This window comes from Panthera onca, chromosome X, assembly GCF_046562875.1.
Source record: "Panthera onca isolate mPanOnc1 chromosome X, mPanOnc1 haplotype 2, whole genome shotgun sequence".
In the NCBI taxonomy this organism is placed as follows: Eukaryota; Metazoa; Chordata; class Mammalia; order Carnivora; family Felidae; genus Panthera; species Panthera onca.
Genome location: NC_138357.1, coordinates 130,718,538 through 130,724,359, shown reverse-complemented (window position 1 = coordinate 130,724,359; position 5,822 = coordinate 130,718,538). Strand labels below are relative to the sequence as shown.

General features: G+C 40.8%; 1 pseudogene; it reads right to left on the bottom strand.

Annotated features, from left to right (window-relative positions):
• Positions 1–2,941: 2,941 nt before the first annotated feature.
• On the bottom strand, positions 2,942–3,904 carry LOC144615626 (18S ribosomal RNA; annotated as a pseudogene).
• Positions 3,905–5,822: the final 1,918 nt, after the last annotated feature.

Genomic DNA, 5,822 nt, shown 5'->3' with positions numbered 1-5,822 from the left:
CGATTATAGTTCCTGAGATAACGGTTGATATAATGATAATAAGAATAGGGGGTTTGATTAGTATGGGAAGGGTATAAACCAACATTTTCGGGGTATGGGCCCGATAGCTTATTTAGCTGACCTTACTTTAGAATGTGGTGTAGTACTGGTAGCACGAAGATTTTTGGATTCTTAGGATTAGGTTCGATTCCTATAATTCTAGAAATAAGAGGATTTGGACCTCTATGTTTTACTCTATCAAAGTAACTCTTTTGTCAGACATATTTCTTATGTTTGAGGCGGAATGCTTGCTGTGATGATGGGCAGGGAGACGTGTCATATGCATAAGGCTAGGGTAAGGGGTAGAAAGCTTTTTCATAGGAGGTGTATTAATTGGTCGTATCGGAATCGTGGGTAAGATGCTCGGATTCATAGGAAGGTGGTTGTTAGAATCAGGGTTTTTATAGTGAAGTTGGTGGTATATAGTTCTGGTATATAGGGGCTGTGAAATGCTCCGAAGAATAGGATTGTTGTGAGGATATTTATTATGATGATGTTGGCGTATTCTGCTAGAAAAAACAGGGCAAAGGGACCTGCTGCGTATTCTACGTTAAATCCGGAAACGAGTTCTGATTCCCCCTCTGTGAGGTCAAACGGGGCTCGGTTGGTTTCTGCTAGTGTAGAAATGAATCATATTATGGCCAGGGGTCATGCAGGGATAACAAGTCAGATAAATTCTTGAGTGGTAATTAGTGTGGCTAATGTGAAGGATCCGTTTATTAGTAGTACTGATAAGAGGATGATGGCTAGTGTGACTTCATATGAGATTGTTTGGGCTACAGCTCGTAGGGCTCCAATTAGGGCGTATTTTGAGTTTGAGGCCCATCCGGATCATAGAATGGAGTAGACGGCCAGGCTGGATATGGCTAGTATAAATAGTACTCCTAGGTTTATGTTAATGAGTGGGTATGGTATGGGCAGCGGGATTCATATAGTTAGGGCTAGTGTAAGGGCTAGGATGGGTGCTATAATGAATATGAATGTGGAAGATGTGAGGGGTCGGAGGGGCTCTTTAGTGAAGAGTTTCATGGCGTCTGCAATGGGTTGGAGTAGGCCGTATGGTCCTACGACGTTTGGTCCTTTGCGGAGTTGTATGTAACCCAGTACTTTACGTTCAACTAGGGTTAGGAAGGCTACGGCGAGGAGAATAGGGATAGTTAGTGAGAGGATGTTGACTATGAACATGTTGTTAGGGAGAGGAGTTGAACCTCTGATGATAAAAGCTTAAGTTTTATGCAATTGCCGGGCTCTGCCACCCTAACAAACCCGAGCTCTACGGGTGATATGTTTGGATAAACTGTCTAGATTGAGATTATATCATCTATTTGGTTAAAGGCGCTTTAGCAAAGTGGGCCCTATTTCTCTTGTCCTTTCGTACTGGGAGAAATTATTTAATAGATAGAAACCGACCTGGATTACTCCGGTCTGAACTCAGATCACGTAGGACTTTAATCGTTGAACAAACGAACCTTTGATAGCTGCTGCACCATCGGGATGTCCTGATCCAACATCGAGGTCGTAAACCCTATTGTCGATATGGACTCTAAAATAGGATTGCGCTGTTATCCCTAGGGTAACTTGTTCCGTTGATCAAGTTTTTGGATCAATAAGTGATGTAGTACTTTCGACTAGTTAGTCTAGATTTAAATCACTCGGAGGTTGTTTTATTCTCCGAGGTCACCCCAACCTAAATTGTCGGCCCATGGTAGAGGTATGTTATCCCTGTCGGTTGATTATCAAGATCTCTTTGGGTCGGTTAATTAAAGCTCCATAGGGTCTTCTCGTCTTATTGTCATATTCCCGCCTCTTCACGGGAAGGTCAATTTCACGGATTGGAAGTAAGAGACAGTAAAGCCCTCGTGTGGCCATTCATACAAGTCCCTATTTAAGGAACAAATGATTATGCTACCTTTGCACGGTCAGGATACCGCGGCCGTTTAACTGATGTCACTGGGCAGGCAGTGCCTCTAATACTGGAAATGCTAGAGGTGATGTTTTTGGTAAACAGGCGGGGCTTGTGTTTGCCGAGTTCCTTTTACTTCTTTTAATCTTTCCTTGAGTTGCATGCCTGTGTTGGGTTAACAATTAGCTTGATATGTTTGCTTGTAGTTAGGTTGTATTTATCTTGTTGTTAACTATCAGTGGTTATCCGTTCTGATATAAGCTTATGCACGGGAGAAATATTTCTTGTTACTCATATTAGCATTATTGCTTCTATTATTAAATAGATTAGCCCAGTTTTAAATTAGGAGTTGGTTGCGTTTTTTGACATTGAGATGTTCTGATTGTTGAGCTTGAACGCTTTCTTAATTGGTGGCTGCTTTTAGGCCAACTATGGTTTGTGTTTATGCTTACTCTCTAATTAAGGCTGTATCCTAATTCTAAAAAGCTGTACCTTTTTAGACTATATTTTAAACTTACATTGGAATTTCAGGGTTTTGAGGTAAGTTTAAAGTTGAACTAAGATTCTGTTCTGGGCAACCAGCTATCACCAGGCTCGTTAGGCTTTTCACCTCTACCCACAAATCTTCTCACTATTTTGCGACATAGATGAGTTCATCCTGTAATAGATTGTTCATGGGTAGCTCGTCTGGTTTCGGGGGGCCTAGCTGAAGTTCTCTTTGTTAGGTTATTCTAGCTAATTCATTATGCAAAAGGTACAAGGGGTAATCTTTGCTGTATAGTGCTTTTAGTTTTTTCTTTCATCTTTCCCTTGCGGTACTTTCTCTATAGCGCCAAGTTAAATTTCTATCTCCTATACTTTTATGGGGCAACTAAATGTTTTATTTTACTTTCTGATGTTAATTGCGTTTGTAGATGATTGGGCTAGCTTTGGCTCAAGATGGTCAGTTTAATATGAAATCTTCTGGGTGTAAGCCAGATGCTTTGTTTAAGCTACATCTTGTCATCCAAGCACACTTTCCAGTATGCTTACCTTGTTACGACTTGTCTCCTCTTGTGGATGTAATGGTTTGAATAGGTTTCTTCAGGGTTTGACCACTTGAGGAGGGTGACGGGCGGTGTGTGCGTGCTTCATGGCCCAATTCAATTGAGCTCTCTATTCTCAAATTTACTACTAAATCCTCCTTGAATTCTTAATTTCATAAGGATTTTCGTGGATGTTCTAGTTGTAGAAAATGTAGCCCATTGCTTCCCATCTCATGGGCTACACCTTGACCTAACTTTTTTGTGTCAAGATACTTGTGCTTACTTTTCTTCCTTTTTAGGGTTTGCTGAAGATGGCGGTATATAGGCTGAATTAGCAAGAGATGGTGAGGTTTATCGGGGTTTATCGATTATAGAACAGGCTCCTCTAGAGGGATATAAAGCACCGCCAAGTCCTTTGAGTTTTAAGCTGTTGCTAGTAGTTCTCTGGCGGATAGTTTTGTTTGAGCTAACTATCTAGGTTTAGGGCTAAGCATAGTGGGGTATCTAATCCCAGTTTGGATCTTAGCTATCGTGTGGTCGGAAATATTAAAGTTACTTTCGTGCTGTATTTTTATGTTAACTGCAGCTTTTTACAGCCTAGTTAAGGTTTAACTTTAGTATGCTTCTCTTCTGTAACACGCTTTACGCCGTAGGTCCATTGGTTTGGGTTAATCGTATGACCGCGGTGGCTGGCACGAAATTTACCAACCCTAATTTAATATAACTTAGTCGAACTTTCATTCATAGCTTAATTTTTATCACTGCTGTATCCCGTGGGGGTGTGGCTGAGCAAGGTGTTATGAGCTACAATGGTTGTGTGCTTGATACCAGCTCCTTTGAATCACTGGGTGACTTAGAGGGCATTTTCACCGGGATGCGGAGGCTTGCATGTGTAATTTTATTAATAACTAATGGAAAGGCTAGGACCAAACCTCTATGTTTATGGAGTCTGGCGACTCATCCAGGCATTTTCAGTGCCTTGCTTTGTGTTTTTAAGCTACATGAACCAAGATATAGGATTGTTGGGTGTGTAAATATTGTTCAATAGGGACGAGTTAGAGATCGGGTTGGCGTATCTATAGATACTGCGAACAAAGTTATGATTTAGTATTAATAATTGGTAATAATGGGGTTGGTAAAGTTTGTAAACGTTAACTCTTAAGCTCTATGCTTAGATACGGTTTAGTCTTGTTTTTGGGGTTTGGCAAGACAGAAATAAACACGTATTGTAACAAATAGGGTTAACGGGGGGTAAGGGGGGTTTGTTTAAGCTAATTATTTACTAAAATCAAAAAAGTTTGCATGTGTATACGTGTATACGTGTATACGTGTATACGTGTATACGTGTGTACGTGTGTACGTGTGTACGTGTGTACGTGTGTACGTGTGTACGTGTGTACGTGTGTACGTGTGTACGTGTGTACGTGTGTACGTGTGTACGTGTGTACGTGTGTACGTGTGTACGTGTGTACGTGTGTACGTGTGTACGTGTGTACGTGTGTACGTGTACGCGTATACGTGTATACGTGTATACGTGTATACGTGTATACGTGTGTACGTGTACGTGTATACGTGTATACGTGTGTACGTGTACGTGTATACGTGTATACGTGTGTACGTGTACGTGTATACGTGTGTACGTGTGTACGTGTACGTGTATACGTGTGTACGTGTGTACGTGTACGCGTATACGTGGGTGCGCGCATGCCGTGTCCTGTGGAACAATAGGGATTTAAGTATATGTCCTGCGACCATTGACTGAATAACACCTTGCTTGTTGTACGTGTGGAACCCCCGCATAGAGAATAAGCCCAGCTACATTATATTTGACTGAGTCAGGACCTTTAGGTCATAGCTGAGTCATAGCAAGTTCGACCCCCTAAAAATTAAAAATACCAAATGCATGACACCACAGTTATGTGTGATCATGGGCTGATTAGTCATTAACCCATCGAGATGTCCCATTTGAGAGAGTTGAAGGATTGGATTTAAGAACGTCATGGCCCTGAAGTAAGAACCAGATGCCAGGTATAGTTCCATTATAGACACCCCCACGTTGAAATGGGCCCGGAGCGAGAAGAGGTACACGCTCAAGCAAGGGTTGCTGGTTTCTCGAGGCCAGGTGATTAAGCTCTTTCGGACAGTTGAGGTCCATAAGAGACTGTTGGAAATCATGAATATGCACGATTAAGCACTATTATGTCTTATGTAATATATATAAACTACTGTACATGCTTAATATTCATGGGGACAAGCAGTTAATGCACGATATACATAGTATGTCTTATGTAATATATATAAACTACTGTACATGCTTAATATTCATGGGGACAAGCAGTTAATGCACGATATACATAGTATGTCTTATGTAATATATATAAACTACTGTACATGCTTAATATTCATGGGGACAAGCAGTTAATGCACGATATACATAGTATGTCTTATGTAATATATATAAACTACTGTACATGCTTAATATTCATGGGGCGAGTGGTTGGTGCATGATATGCATGAGGAAAAGGTCAGTTGGTTATCTTACTTGCGAGTTTGTATTGTAAGAATTGAGAGTTTTCACTTGCTTTATTGCGGAAAGATGAGGACATACTGGGCAAGCACAGTATGAGTATATGCAATATATGAATTATGGAAGTTATGGGGTTGCTTTTTGGTATTAGCAAGGAATAGTTTAAGAAAGAATTTCAGCTTTGGGTGCTGATGGTGGGGCTGTTGCTTCTTCCTTGAAGTCTTAGGGAGGGTGCATATTCTCCTTTTTTGGTTTACAAGACCAAGGTATTGTATATACTACAAAGACTCTTCATTTAAGGAGGCGATTTTCAATAATGCCTGAGATA